The sequence below is a fragment of the Vulpes vulpes genome, chromosome 1 (assembly GCF_048418805.1).
Source record: "Vulpes vulpes isolate BD-2025 chromosome 1, VulVul3, whole genome shotgun sequence".
NCBI lineage: Eukaryota > Metazoa > Chordata > Mammalia > Carnivora > Canidae > Vulpes > Vulpes vulpes.
In genome coordinates, this window is record NC_132780.1 from 68,150,912 (window position 1) to 68,167,711 (window position 16,800).

At 37.4% G+C, this 16,800-nt stretch overlaps 1 protein-coding gene across 7 annotated transcripts in view; it reads left to right on the top strand.

The window, feature by feature from the left end:
• Positions 1–16,800, top strand: part of PDE10A (phosphodiesterase 10A) — a 591,886-nt gene that overhangs the window by 455,401 nt on the left and 119,685 nt on the right. The window lies entirely within an intron of this gene.

Here is a 16,800-nt window from a genome sequence, read left to right on the forward strand (position 1 = left end):
TATGTCTGGCCATCTGTCTTTTTTGAATAAATGTCTATTCAGGTCCTTTGCTTATTTTTTAATTGGATTATTATTTTTTTTTTTAGTGTTGGGTTATATAAATTCTTGACATATTTTAGGCATAAACCCCTTATTGGATATATCATTTGCAAATATCTTCTCCCATTCAGTATGTTGTCTTTTTAATTTGTTGATGGTTTCCTTTGTATTTACCCAAAGAAATTGAAAACATTAAGATAAAAAAATATATGTACCCTTTATGCTATTTGCAGCATTATGTACAATAGCCAAGATATAAAAGAAACCTAAGTGTCCATGGATACAGGGGTGGTTAAGGAAGATGTGTACATACACAAATACACGTGTGCATGCATTTGTGCACACATTCACTAGAATATTAAGCAGCCGTTAAACAGGATGAGATCTTGACATCTTTGCCAATATGGATAGACCTAGAGGGTACTATGCTAAGTAAAATAAGTTAGACTGGGAAAGACAATATCCTATGATTTCATTCATGTGTGGAACCTAATAAAAATGAATAAACAAGGAGGAATATCTGACCTATAAATACAGAGACAAAGTGATGGCTCCCAGAGGGTAGGGAGGTGGGAGGGATCAACAAAATGAGTGAAGAGGAGTGGGAGATACAGGTTTCTAGTTATGGAGTAAGTCATAGGGACAAAATGCACAGAAGAAATATAATCAATGATACTGTGATAGTGTTGTGTTGTGATAGTGTTGTGTGGTGACAAGTGGTAGCTACATTCGTGGTAAGCACAGCATGATATATAAAGGAGTTGAATCACAATGTTGTATACCTGAAACTACAGTAACATGCATGGTATGTCAAAAAAATTTTTAAAAAACTTTTATTACCCTAGAAGATACCGAGATAATAGAACTTTTTCTCAAGAAGTATGTTGTTAAATGTTTCATTGAAAAGCAAAGTATGAAGAAAAGCAGCTAAAAACCATTCAGCCATGATTTTATACTTTGTGGAGCATCATTTTTTTTTCTTTCCCATGGTGTATTTCTTAATCCAGATTTTTCTCGAGGATTAGTTTCCCACAGAAATGTGGTTCTGTGAGCAATGTCTGCTATTTTTGTTATGTTTTGCTTTTATCATAGAATTGGAAGATTAATAGTCAGAATTTCACTTAGGCAGTAAGATGACCCCACACAAGCATTCAAGTGGGAGCAGTCCTGCTTCAAATTGGCTGGGTTGACAAGCAGTGTGCACATCTGCCTTCTGCTCAGGTCATGATCTCTGGGTCTTGTGATCGGCACCATGGTGGGTCACCATGGTCAGTCGGGCTCTTGGCTCAGCAGGAAGTCTGCTTCTCCCTCTCCCTCTGCCTCTCTCCCCTGCTCATGGTCTCTTGCTCTCTGTGTCAAATTTTTTTAAAAAGAATAAACAGCTTTATTAAAAATTTTAGAATTCATACTGTACAATGTTTTTAGGTCAATCAACTTGAATGCAACCAATTTATTACAAAATCAAACTGGAGTTATGCAGAATTTATGAATGTACATTTAATTTTCTGATGAAAGATCTGTGGTTTTCCTCAGAAGAGTTTAGGTCTTGCCAAATAGTTGAAAACATTTCTTAGAGAAAATGTGAGCTAAATCCTCCCACAAACCTATATTTTAAGACTTAGGTTTAGAGTATGACCACTTCAGGTGTGATAGGGAAGAAAGGAGAACCTACTGTGCCATGCCTGGTCAGTCTAACCAGCTCTTCACAGCCTCCCTCCCAACCAGCTCTGTCCTTGGCTCTCTTTTACTCTGTCCTCATTTAAACAGCTGGCTTCTTTGACTCCTTCAAAGGTGTTAGGTCTCTGACTTTCCAATCTTGTGCTCCCCAACTAAACTGCCCCTGCCTGGCAGTCTTGCTAGAGTACCATAACTTCAGGGCTTGTCACTGTCTGTCCCCTTGCTTATTAGAATCTTTGAAATAACTGCCTTTTATCTGGAACTCCCACTGCCTTTGCCCTCTGAAACTTGAGCCCCCTTCAGAATTTCCCTGATTATGACCTTTCCTTGGTTCCTGAGTACTATCTGTGAAATGGACAGACTGTAGCATTTTTTATTTATTTATTTATTTATTTATTTATTTATTTATTTATTTATTTATTTATTTTGATTAACTGGGTTGGGAAGGGTAACTACATTCTTGACCTGGTCTCCCCACAGCCCTGGGAAGTTGCTGTTCCCATATACCAAGTGATAAGTGTAGATGTAGGCAATATCCTAGTTACTTGCCAAGAGCAAGCTTTTATGTAGCAGTAGGAACACACAGCCAGGGAGAATGATGATGACCGGAGTGACTATTTTGACCAGCAATAATTGGAGAGACTCTAGTATTGACTGATTAATTTTAATCAACAAATAGATAAGGATGTCCTAGGAAGGAAGCTAGGCATAGGAGATATGTCACTGAACAAAATAGAGACAGTCATTTGTCTTGTGTAACTTAGTTCATTTTAGCAAGGAAAAAAGAGTATTTAACTTGCAGACAGGTGAAATAATGGAGAGTGTTGTAGGAGACGGTACGACGCTGAGGTCTGGTCATCTTCCAGGAGGTTGTAAGGCTCTCGTGTCATGAGGTTGGACTTCACACTCTCTGAGGTGTTTTTTTAGTCCTAAAGTTTACTTTTTGTGGGTTAAAAATATTAAATGCAAAATTTTTAGCTAGGTATTAAAATAGGCCTAGGCCTAGGAAAGATTGTTTGAACTATTCCAAACAAATGTTGAACTTACTAGACTACGGAAACATGATTTTTCCATTAACTTTTTCTTTTGGTTTGTTATGTTTTCTTTCATTTTTCTTATTTTTAGAAATAATTTATGTACATGGACCTTTTTGCTGTGAACATTCAGATCACTCAATCTCTTTGCATTATTATGGCAGATCTATAAGGAAATATAATTTATTTTTACAAGGATCATAGAAGAAAGAAGAGTTTAAACAATTTTTGAGAATTTTTACCCAACACATGTTAGAAATGATAAAGGATATGTCTGGGAAGGAGAACATTTGTCACTCTGGAGAGCACATGCAAAAACTGGGAATATGTAATGGGAGGAACAGTTGCATTGGCAGAATTTCTGGTTTCTTATCTCAAATATGTTTAAAGAGTGCCTCCTGGCCTTGTCAACCATCGTTCATGGATTCCCCAGGGCTGTTGCCGCCATGATGATGGTCTCTGCTCACAAGACTTCCTGCTGCCACTGTCAGTCACCTATATGATTCCCCACTGCCTCTCTGTCCTCCACGCCCTTGCTGGCGGTAGTGTGATTTTCCTGCATTCATACAATAGTTGTTTTCGAGGCATTTCCCATGACCTGAGAGATGGGGTGATGCCCCAGGAAAAGTCATGCCTCGGTTTACCCTTTAAGAAGCCTAGATCATGCTAAAATAAAAGTAGACTAAAATTGTCTAAATTGCCATTCCAAGTAAATTTACAAATATGAAATATTTGTCTTTGTTTGAAAGCAGAATTTGGTCCACTGATCTGTATTTAGTTTCTCCTTACTTGCCTAAGGATTTAATGATTGAAGATGACCAGAAGGTTTTAGAGAAATAGTGGTGCTGCCCACCATTCTCAGTCACTCATGGAGGATAGCCATAGGAGAAAAGAAGAATCATCATCTGATAGGAAATGCAGTCCTTTCATTTCCATACACAATCCTGAGGAGATATTCTTTTATATGTATTAGATTTGTTTGTCTGCAAATACCAGGGTTTAGTATTTTATTCTTTCACAGTATTAAAATAAAACCACCTATAAAAACTCCTTGTCATTTTTATCTTCTTCCTATAACATTAGTGAGCATTATGTTTTCTTTCTAAGGTTGTGATAAGAAGATTATCATAATATTAGGTGCCACTTTAATAAACCTCCAGGTTATTTCTATATTAAGATCTCTGCTCCCATTTCTAAAGCATTGAACCATCTGAAATGCATAGTTTTATATTTTAAAATATTCACTTGAGGGGCACTTGGGTGGCTCAGTCAGTTAGACGTCTGCCTTCAGCTCAGATCACCATCTGAGGGTCCTGGGATCGAGTCTCGCATCAGGCTCCCTACTCAGCAGAAAGTCTGCTTCTCCCTCTCCCTCTACTTGTGTTCACTGGCTGGCTCTCTGTCAAATAAATAAAATATTTTTAAAAATTAGAATTTAAAAATAAAATGTTCATTTGAGTTGTCTGCTAATTTTAAATCATTATTTTATTAGCATTTAAAAAATATTTTCTAGTATATTAGAAGTGTCCATATGTCACATACGGATAAATTCTTTGACCTATATCAGAGGGTTGTGTAGATTTTCTATTCAATATATGGCTTCACGTCTATTACCTGTTACTGATTTTATTCTGTATTTTTGGTAGCATGAAATTATTAAATTAAAGCAACCATAGAAGGATTGCTAGAAGTTCATTGCTAGAAAATAATGTATCGGGATACCTGGGTGGCATATATATATATATATATACAAATATATATATATATATATATATCCATTCATTTAACAGAAATTTACTGAATCATCTACTTTGTGTCAGAGTAGTTCTAGGCACTGAACATATAGAATTCCAAAAGAAATTTCTTTGCCCTCACTGAACAAAGGAGGGATAGAGGGAAGACAAACAATGAAATAATAAATTAGCACAGTAAAAAATAAGTAAATAAATTAGCACATTATAGGAACTCCCAGGTGGCTCAGTGGTTGAGTCCCTGCCTTCAGCCCAGGGCGTGATCTTGGAGACCTGAGATTGAGTCTCGCGTTGGGCTCCCTGCATGGAGCCTGCTTCTCCCTCTTCCTGTGTCTCTGCCTCTCTCTCTCTCTCTTTCTCTCTCTCTGTCACTCATGAATAAATAAAGTCTTAAAAATTTTTAAAAATAAAATAAATTAGCACATAATAGATTATGTCTGAGGTCATAAGTAATATGGAAAAAACAAAAAAACAGTGTAGGGACAGGTGAGTGTAAGGAGGGTGCTGAACTTTCTGATAGCATCTCATGGGGTAGGGCTGTGCAGGCAGAGGACACCTCTGTACGGGGAATCCCAATGAATGTTATTGTAGAACTGAAAGAGAAACATACTTAAGTATTTATGGAGCAATAAAGAAATAAAATACTAAACTTTCAACCCAGAGGAAATACCTGGGGAGTTGAAGTGTATGCACCCAGAATTCATGCAAATCTTGTGTATTTGGGATTGGATTTAACACATGATTATCTGGACCAAGTGCCTCACACCTCAACCCTCTGTGCTTATTTTATTTGAATATATTGCATTTTATAAATCATTCACAAACCTAGGATTAGTAGTATTTTCTTTTCTTTTTAATTGTGGCATAAAACAGAAAGGAAAGTTCCAGGAAATGGAATCACTTAGTTGTGGTTTTTGTGCTATGAGATTTCGTTAGAATTCTGTCCTTCTACAGAAGTGCTTTAGGGGTTCCAGGAATGTTCGATTTAAAGTATTTTAACTATTTAATTTTTTAAAAGATTTTATTTATTTTTTCATGAGAGACACGGAGGCAGAGACACAGGCAGAGGGAGAAGCAGGCTCCATGCAGGGAGTCCGATGTGGGACTTGATCCCAGGTCTCCAGGATCACACTGTGGGCTGAAGGCGGCGCTAAATCACTGAGCCACCAGGGCTGCCCTGTTTTAACTATTTAAAACTACATTAAATAACAGGAATATTTAAGTATACCAAGTTTTAGTCTTGGAGACTGCCTGAAGATTAATTTTGTACTGTTGGTTCTATTCATTTTTACACAGAACTCAGATAAAACTTCTAGTAACCTATCTATACATTTGTTTGAACTTCTTATGAATTTGTCATACTAGTAAAGTTTTGGCTAGTAATTTTTTTTTGGTAAGGTTAATTGATTACATATTTGATCACAACATATGCAAGAGTTGGTTTATTGTGTGTTTGTTTCATGTTAAACTTATATTTGCATTTGTTGTGTATTTAGTGATTAAATTGTGAAAGAAACATTTGTAAATATGTCTCTCTTAAATTTCTGAGTCATTTTAATCAAGAGGCTTTGAATTTGCAAGGAAGTCTATAAAACAAATAACAAACCTACCAAAACAATGTCTTATCTTTTGTATTTTGTTTTCTATGTGAGCTATTATGGGTCTCTGAAAGAAAAATCCAGAAATGATTCTGATTCTGAGACTTGATGTAAGACTACAGATATCTTCCATCAACACCTGTTGCAAATTTTATGTTAATCGGAACAGCTTCTTTGTTCTCATTTGTTGACTTTATAATGAGATAGGTAATAATTTTTAACTTTGAGAGTAAATTTTTACTAGTAAAACACATCAGAGTTTGGTTATAGATAATAGAAACCAATCTAAGCTAGTTTAAACAAAGAGAAATGATATATTGGGCAACTTAAAAATTATTGGAAGGGCTGGAGAGGTCAGCTGTAGGCAGAGTGACCAAGAAAACCTCCAGGCTCCAGAATTTTAGCTCTTCCACTGGGATTGGCAAAGCTTCTCCCTTGGCTTCAGGAATCCCAGGGAGACAGAAGTCTGGCAGCCATAGATCACATTATCTCTGCTTTGATCTTTCCAGAAAGAGGGGGAACCTCACACCTTTCTTCCCACTTAACTCAGTTCTGGACTTAGTCTCACATTCATAGTATATGTGGTCAGGTGCAAGGAAATTTGACGATGTTGTTTTTAACTTCCAGGACAGGAAGGAGATCTTATAGCCAGTTGGAATTGATATTAAGCCAGTTACAATATCTGCTACTATATTTCTTTTAATCTATTTAATATATTGGTTTATTCCATATGAGATTTGATTTGAAAATAAAAACGTGCCCTGTTAGAAAAAGTTTGGAAACTATTGGAAGCTCCAAAATTTAGATCATGATACTCAGTACCAAAAATCACAGATCTGGTGTGCCTGGGTGGCTCACTTGGTTAAGCATCCATTTCTTGATCTCAGAATCATGAGTTCAAGCCCTGCGTTGGGTTCCTTCACCCTGGGCCTGGAGCCTATTACAAGCAAATAAAGAAATAGATCTGCTGGTAACAAATCAATTGCTCTGTTGGATTTGAAACCTCAACAAACTGGTCACTGTTCTATCTGTGCTCCAGAACTATGGCCAGTTTGTTTAGAGACCTCAAGTATATTGGCCCAGGATCTTAGTAGAGAGGAAAACTATGTAATCATTTATCTCAGATAAATAATGGTATAATTTATTTTTAAGTTCTGGATACTTAATACTATGGCTATTCTCAGTTAATTTTTATAATGTTAATTGAAAGACATCATAATATTGGTCTTTGATGCATTTTAATTCAAGAATAAGATTTCTTGTCTCTGTTCAGTGGTTATTTTCTCAAATTTTCCAAAATAACATTCTAAAAAATTATTTCTTCTTGGCTATCCTTGTTCAACCAATCTCTACTTGGTATGATTCTGGAATTATTCCACAATCAGCTCTTTTACCAATTTCCAGGAAAACACAGTGCTTTTCAACTCAACAAACTTTTCTGAAGATAAATGTTTAACTCACTTTTATAATTGATTTTGATGAAGGGATGCTAAAGAGTAATGAATTTCATGATGATTCTTTAGCTTTTTCTAAATACAGTAATAAGATTGACTTGATTATATAAAAGAATCTATAATTTTATATGATCTCATCTTGCTCATGGATTACATTTCCTACTCATCATAGAAAATGTATAATTTTAGCAATTAAAGGTTTCAGTCACTTCTACTCTAATATTTACTTTGTTTTTGTTTTTGTTTGCATTAACTTGGTGTTTCTTGGACTCTTGGTGTTTTGCATACTTGGTTTTAAATAAATACCTAAGACAGGGATTTCAGAAGGTGCCAAACTGTTTTCCAAAGTGTTTATTTAAGAGTTCTAGTCTTGGACAGCTTCTTCCAAATTCCTTTCTTCTATCAGACAGTTAGATACTTAGGGACACTTAGAAAACATTCTGGTAGTGATGGTGAGTAGCCTTTGGCCTTTTCATGTTCTCTTCTGGATTCTGTTGAACCCACTGCTCAGGCTAACATGACTCAGAGCCTTTTCATTCATGATGGATGTGAGACGGGGACTCTCACCCGTCTGTCAGGGCTCCATATGGACTCTAGCTGGTGCTGCCTGAGCCGGTCTTACATGAAACTCTCACTGAACCCCTGACAGCCTATTGCTAGACCAGTTTCATTTGATTCATTTCAAGTAAACTTTTATATGTGGTGTGAGGGAAGGGTTGAATTTTGGTTTTGATTTTTTTTCCATATGAATATCCATTTATTCCAACACCATTTGTTAGAAAGATAATCCCTTCTCCAGTGAATAACTTTGGTACTTTTGTTGAAAAATCACATATATGCATACGTCTATTCCTGGATTCTCTATTTCGGCTCACCGACTGTCTGTCGTTATGTTGGTACCATCAAGGTATTTTATTTTTGTTTCAGCTCTGTTGAGGTATAATTGACAAATAAAATCATATATAAAGTATAGAACATTAATATCCCTTACCATCAGGGAAATGCAAATAGAAAACTACAGTGTTATTTTACCTCACACCTGTGAAGATGCCTGTCATCAAATAGACAAGGGACTAGTGCTGCTGGGACATGCAGAGAAGTCCCACCAGCTTTGATTGATGTCACTGTAGAGACTTTTGGAATGGAGTGCAACTTCTACAACCTCTGTAGTTTTCAGAATTGACTTGGCTTTTCTGGGTCATTTGTATTATATAAACAGTATGCTTCTCTATTTGGTACTTGAATTTTTTCTGATCATGCATCTTATGACCTTACTAAATTCACTTACTTACATTCCTAGTGGGTTTTTTGGTAAATTCCTTAGGACTTCCAACCCGAGCTATCATATGAATAAAGAGTGTTATTTTTTCTGTCTAATCCAATCTATACCATACATATAATATTGATATTATATGTAATATAAATTTTATTTAACTTGTAAGTTTATATGTGTGTGTCTATCTGGATACATGCAGCCCCACACACTCTTTTGTCTTATTTTGCTGGCTAGAACCTCTAGTATGATGTTGCATAGGAATGAAGTAAATATTCTTACTTACTTCCATATCTTAAGGGGAAGGATTTCATCTTTCACCATCAGGTATGGCGGCAGCTGTAGGCTTCTCATAGATGCCCTTAAATTCCTATTTCCCTGTGAGCTTTTATCCTGAATAAGCGTTGAAGTTCTTTTCAGATGTTTTATCTCTGGGATTACAGTGTGGAACTGACCAGTGTCTAAAAGCTTTTGTTTCATGTATTTTGTCTGGTTTTCTACTTAGGACTGGAAGACAGTTTCTGTAGCAGTTAATCCTTCATGAGCAAAAGTGGCATAGTATTTTCACACTGAATAGTGAATATTATCCATATCAAACTTCAGACAAAGGGAAAGTAAGCATTCAATGATTCATTGCTGTAAACTGCTATTACTTTCAAATTAAAAATCTTTTAATACAGAATTATCTAGAAGTCATACTTTTCGTAAGCGATACTAGAAATGTTGAAGGAGTAGGATTGTGGTAACAAGAAAGAGCCAATTTGTTGAAAATTGTGGATGATTAAATTCATTTTTCATTTTTAGTATTTTGTGTTAATGCCTCAGGAACACTAGCGTCTGCCTGGTTTGTTTTACTCCTTGGGCTGGTATCACTACTAAAGAAGACCTGTGTGCAACATAAATGAACACATTGCTAGAGGATAAGCAGTTCTCTGGTGTAAGTGTACCTCACACCGGGCCACCCTCACTCACTCTCTGTGCTGAGACCACGTGGCTCCCTTTGGCTCCAGCAGACCCCGTGCCCAAACAGGCTTCCTGTGCTGCCAGCTGGCTGCTCTGAAGCAGAAGACAACCACTCACAATCCTCACCTTTCTTCAGGCGTTGAGAATTTTTATTTTTTAATAAAGTGAGACTCTCCAAAAGTCTTGCTGTTTTCCTTATATGGACAAACTAAAAAGAAATGGCGGAATTCTAAACTCCCTCTGTCTACTGCAGGGTGGGTGGAGTGAACACGAAGCAACTTGGTAGAAACTTAATAAAGTCCTTTATCTTTTCCTTTGAACAGCTTTCGAGTAGGAGTCCAAAAATGTGAAAATGAAGTTGGTAGGAAGTAGGTCATGGCAGACCCAAGAGTCACTTGAACCTTAGTTTTAAAAATGGAGTTTTGCAGACAGCTAAAAACTTTAGCAACACATTTCCAACTTATTTATTCATATTGTGATTGCAATTCAAAATATGATTGAGTCAGCAAAGTTTAAACCTTCTTCTGAGTTTTTGAGGTTTATCATCTATTTAGTGCCAGGATTTTGTACAATTTTCAGTTTTCAGTTCTGATCTCTGTTGACATACGTATATTGTGTGGAATCTCATGTACTCCAGAGAATCTGGGGAGTAGGGAAGTGAGCAGTACAGCTGGGACAGTTTCCATCCTCAGAAAACTCCCAGACTGTATAGACTTTGATACTAAGCCCTTATCATTTTTATAAATAAGACAGGTAAGCTTTTGGATTTCTCATTTACCCACATCCTCAATATTGAGGCAACAAAATAAAGAGCATTCCTAAAATGCATAAACATTGTAAGAGTTTTAGGAAAGGTCAATAATTCTTTATTTATAATTTCTAAAATTTCTTAGTAGCTTACAGCTTCTTAGCCACCTGAAACTATGAATTTTGGAAGGCATTATTTAGTACAGATTTCCCATGTTAAGACTGTATAATTTTCCAAATGTTAACAGAGTTTACATTTAATAACTTCGGTTTCTCCTGTCAGGGTGATAGAATTGTTCATATATTTTAATAGCCCACATACTATCAATTGAGAAATTAAAATCAACTTAAAACATTACTGCATATTAGCCTGTCTGGGATGGGTTCACTCAGATTTCTCTGATGGTGAACTTTAAAGTTAGTTCAATTTACTCACAAGCATGTTGCCAATCCAGATAATGATTAGGACACAAAAGTTCAATCATGGACTCAACACAGTTCTTGGTCACTTAGAACTAATAAGTTCTATACTATGTACAAAAGAATGAAAAAAAAAGTGGTGATTGTGTCATGATACCTTTCTTGAGCTTTGCTTCTGCGGCCTCGATAAGTGAAATCGGACATATGTATATTATTTTCTTTTTTTTAAATAGTTTATTTATTTATTAGAGACAGAGAGAGAGAGAGAGAGAGAGAGAGGCAGAGACACAGGCAGAGGGAAAAGCAGGCTCCATGCAGGGAGCCCGACGTGGGACTCGATCCCGGGTCTCCAGGATCACACCCTGGGCTGAAGGCGGCGCTAAACCACTGAACCACCCGGGCTACCCTATTTTCTGTTAGCTATTAGAGAGGAACTCTATCATCTTATATGTACAGCTCTTATTTACCATACATATTCCTAATCCTCATATCTACAAAATAAAATATAAGGAAACTACTTTGTAAATTATTACATTTTATATGTATAGAAAAACACCTGTACTTCTCAGTATACCATTTTAAGCCTGATGACTTTTAATTTATAGAATTGGAAAGCTTCGTAGACTAACTCTCACTAGGAACGGTCTCGTTCTGTTTATGTAGAATTAAGTACAAAAGAATAGACCACAATAGCATATGCTAGAAAACATGATTTTCCGAGTTATTAAAAATCATTATAGTCCTTCAAGGAAAAAATAACAGCTTTTCCTTTCTTATGCTACAGCTTGTGGACTTAGATATTCCTCTCCCCCTTTGTTTTTTTGACCAGGAATATTACAAGTATATAGTTCTTTATACCTTTCAATTAGCCAGAAATTTATAGTTTATTTCATGTTTCCTCATTAGTGACTCTGCAAAGAAGAGGGTTTATTGGCACAAACCAGCTAACCTGGTGCTTAATTTCTTGATTACGTGGCTTATGTTCTTCCATTTCTACCTGGCGTTTACCGTTAAAAAATTAAGAGAGAAAGCAATGTGATTGGTGTCCTTATGAGTCACACTAAGAAGTTACAGACCACGGGCAAAAGCGATGATCCTCTAGTGTTTTACCACTCTGGTGACGTCTGAAGAAAAATACCCTGCATGCAGAAGCATTCTTATCTGTATCTTAATCATTCAAGAATCATTTTTTGGAATGCCTTTTTTCTTCAGTAATGGGAAAGAAATATTAGATGTCTCTTGTCTTCAAGAAATTTTATTCAATCAAGAAGTTAAGTCACCCACATGTGTCTAGCTATCAACAGAAGACAGAATGTAATTCAGATTGAATGGGGAGAGACATGGGCACAATGCAAGCTGAGCTAATTCCTGAAACTTTGACAGGAAACAGCAGGGATGCTCAGGTCTCAGGGTCTTTGCTCAGGCTGATCCCTCTGGTTGGAAGACACTTTCCTCAGGTAGCTGTTTTCGTAGCTCAACACCTGGAGGAGGCCCACTCTGCCCACTCCTTCCTGCTTTCTGGCCCCCTACCCCCCACCTCCCTAACCTGCTCTCCAGCCCACTCCCCCTAACCTGCTCTCCAGTGCTTCCTAACGTGTGCCCCTTTGTTTCCCACTTTAGGCTTTGAGCCCTGAGAACTTCCTGCATAATTTAGTGTTTTATCATGTTTATGGACACTCTTCTGCCTTTAAAATAAAGCTTCTTATTATTGTCTTTTTCTTTTGGTCTGAGATATATTGTAGGCACCTAGAGGAGTGCCAGGCTTTTAGTAGATACTCAGTAATTACTGTTTGAAGATACGAAGATTTTGAGTTAAGAGTTAGCAAAACATGCTTGGAACTCTAGAAAGACCAGTCTTACTGGAGTGGGAAGGGAGTCCCATGTGCTGTATACTCCAGTTGGAAAAACAGAGCAGAACCAAACTGTGAGGACTTAAATCCTTAGCAAAGGAATTTGTTTATTTTTTTGTAGGAATGGAAGAACTTTCTGGAGTTTTTATTTTAAGTAACAGTGTGTTAAATTAGTGTTTTAAAAGTAATGTTCTAGGAACATCTTGTTAACATTCCTTCATGCTTTTTTGAGGTGTTTTTAGTTTGACCTCCTAAAATCAGCTAAATAAATAGGTAAATTAACTCTCACATATGTAGGAGCCCCTAGGTAGACCAGGCTTCAAGGTCAGCTGATTTCAGGCTGACTCCCCTTATGATTGATACGCTAGGGCCAGTCATTATGCTTGTGGTTCTCTCAGAGCCATGAAATTTAATTCCTTCCCTTCAAACTGATTGGGCCAACTGAGACATTTATTCAGTATCTGACATGTATTACATGTCTGATGACTATTTGGGGGTTGAATCATTAAGAGTGCATTATAAGAAGACAGCTGTCTTTAGACAAGCTCCACAGCTCCTGCAGAATGCAGGAATGGTTGGAGGAGGCTGAACAGAGGCATGCCAGCTCCTAGGAGATAGAAGTACAATTGACCCTTGAACAGAACACCATGGCACTTAGGGGTGCTGACCTGCCCCCCACCACAGTAAAAATCTACATGTAACCTTTGACTCCCCCAAACTTAGCTACTAATAGCCTCCTATTGACCAGAAAAAAACCATACTAATAACATAAGCAGTAGATTAACACATTTTGTATGTTAATGTATGTATGGTAGTCTTGCAATATGCCAGAGAACAGAAAATATTAAGAAAACTGTAAGAGAAAATACATTTACAGTACTGTAGTATATTTGTAAAAAAAAAAAGTCCTGGTATAAGTGGATCTGTTCAGTTCAAATCCATGTTGTTCAACAGTTGTATGTTAAAAAATTCCTAGTTAGTTAATTTTCTTGGGAAATAAGTATTTTCCATAATGAGACAACAGATATGCTCCATTTAGGTATAGAACACCTGCAAAACCCTCAAAGTGAAGTGAGTGTACAGTTTTATGGGATAGAGACACAGTGAAGTCCTTCCTTTTTTTTTGGAAGCACAGTATCAATATGTGACATCTTGAACTTCCCTTCTTATACTGCAGAATAAGTGCTGAAATTAAACTTGTCCATGGAAGATTTAGTAAAAGTGTATGTTAAACTTCAAGGAAACGATTGATCAATTTAAAGTAGAAGTTGTTCAAAACACATTCTTGGAACATAGAGTAATAATGCCACAAAACTGAACACAGAGCAAAGACCATGATAAGCAGCCATAGAACTTCAAATCAGCCATCAGAGTATAAATTCCTTTATGTTCTAACTATATTTGGATTCATTCCTGAAATCCCACTTCATATCAAAGCATGATCTAAAGTGATCACAAAAATAAAAGTACAAGAGGGTTCTGGGAAACAAACTAGGGGTGGTGGAAGGGGGAGGAGGGCGGGGGGGTGGGGGTGAATGGGTGACGGGCACTGAGGGGGACACTTGACGGGATGAGCACTGGGTGTTATTCTGTATGTTGGTAAATTGAACACCAATAAAAAATAAATTTATTAAAAAATAAAAAATAAATAAGTAAAAGTACAAATATATGCACAGATTTAAAGATTTATAAGTACTTAATTTTGACTTAATATCCTGACAAAATAATTTGATTCTGAAAAACAATTTTTTCCATAAAGACATTTTCAAATTAACAGAGCAGAAAGATCATCCCATTCTCCTCATGTGGTTCATAAGTCCTTGCAAATCATCTAGTAATTCCAGGTTAAGAGCCCAGGGCTAAGAATGTCTCCTTCTAAGAACCCATGACTGAAATGTCTCTGTACTTCCAACACACAGCCAGGACTGGATTGTCGAAACCATATTTCACACAGCTCAGCAATGAAGTTTGCTTTAAAATGAAAGGTGTTGGGGATTATGGAAAAGTAAGAAATTGCCATGTATGCAAGATTTTGAATAATTCATGAGCATCAAATTAGTAACAAAAATGTTCACAACAGCAGACACTAATTTTTATGCAGCTTTAGAGGTTCAATTAACATTTGTTTATTCAACAAATATGTACTATGGAATCATTATATGCCAGGCATGTATCCCTATTCTCATGGAGCTCACATTCTGGTGGGATGAATAAACAAGAAAACAAAAACCAATTCCAGAGAGGAAATGTCTATGACTGTGAAAAAGAAATTTATTTAATAAGAGAAAAAAAAGAAGAAAACCTCTTCAATCTCAACATCATTTTAATAATTTTTTTTAAAGCCTTGGGAAGAACAGCTCATGAGGAAAAAAATCCCTTGGAGGATTTCATAGGAGGTACACCTTCAATGTGTATAAATACGTAGTGGTAGAGTTACCTTAATGCACACTCAAGCATCAAGTTTTGAGAAACATCTCGCAAAACTAAAGGATAAAACAAAGGGTACATGCATTTATAGACATCTGGACATTGAGATTCTTTTTCCCGTGATCCAGGATTCAGATCTGAGGAAGACTGAAAGTGGGAGGTCCCTAAGTGCCACAGTCCTGAGTACCATTCACTCCTGATAGTAAACCTGTTCGCACAATTGCTGCTTTTCATTATGTGCTTCTTCATCCACTGGGACATCTGACCATGCTCACTGCATTTCTTAGAGAAAAGTTAAAAACATATAAACCTCTGTAACTTTAGAATCTGTTAATACATTTGTTGTAGTGACTAAATCACATAGTCCCCCCTCTGGGGGTATTTGGGAAGGGTGAAGCGTTGGGAATTGAGTAGATGAAATTCTGCTAATGTGACTTCAGTGTGGAGGGCAGAGTTAAGTGCTTTTCCTCTGACATGCTTAGGGACATTCTGAGGGGTCAGATGCAGTGCTGAAGTCACTAGGGAGCAATCAGATGAACATATTTAAGCAAGCGTGTATTAATACAGTCATGCCAAACAATAGGGACTATTTATTGAGCATCTACTATCCAGTAGTCCCAAGCTTGGTAATTTCGGAAAGGCTCCAGGCAAAGTCATTTACACAACCAGTTTTTAAATCTAGTTTCCTTTAGGTTCTGGAGCCTCTGAGGAACAGGACAGATGTATGCGTGTGTGTGCATGCGAATGTGCATGTGTTTGCGTGCACGTATGTGCGTGTGCGTGTGTGTGTGTGTGTGTGTGTGGTGGTTGCCAGGGTAGATACTGGATCCAGCAACCAGTCTGGAGACTGCTGGTTAAAATGTGACTTGGCACTAGACGTGGTGTTATGTGTAGAAATGGTGGCAGGCAGCAGATTGGAGAAAGATTAGAATAAAAGAAACAGGACTCAGCAGTTAATGCGGATATTGAAAGAGGAAGGAGAGTCACAGCCATTTGAACTTGTGGGACATGTTGTCAGTGTCGAGATAAATTAGATGGTGCTTTGGAGGAACACAGAACACATGAGGTCTGGGGGCATGTTCGGTGTGCGCTGATAGTGGTAGTCAGATAGGATTTGATTATTTGATTAGTGAAGGAGACACAGGATAGCACTAGCATTATATTAAAGGCTGCCTCCCGTTGAGGGCTCTGGAGAGGCCCAGTGCAGGTGCTGCCTGTAAAGGCCACATAAATATGCTTTGGTTCAAAACCAGTGACCAAGGGTGGATCCTTGGCCAGTTTTTTCTTGTACCCTGTTGGTCACATAAGCGTACTATTTCATGTGGCCCGCCCCACAGCGAGATCTCCTTGGAGGGTCGACTTAGGCCAGGTGACATCCATCCATCAGTCTCGCTTTATGGGAGATGCTGCTAACAAGCTGCTACAGGCAGCCCCACAATGCCCAGGACTCACAGGTCAAAGCTGTCCTGCTGACAGGTGTCTTTCGTGCCTTGACCAGGCTGCCATGCAGGGACATGTCTTACTCCGGTAAATAAGAATTGCTGTAATTAACCCCAGCAGCACAGAT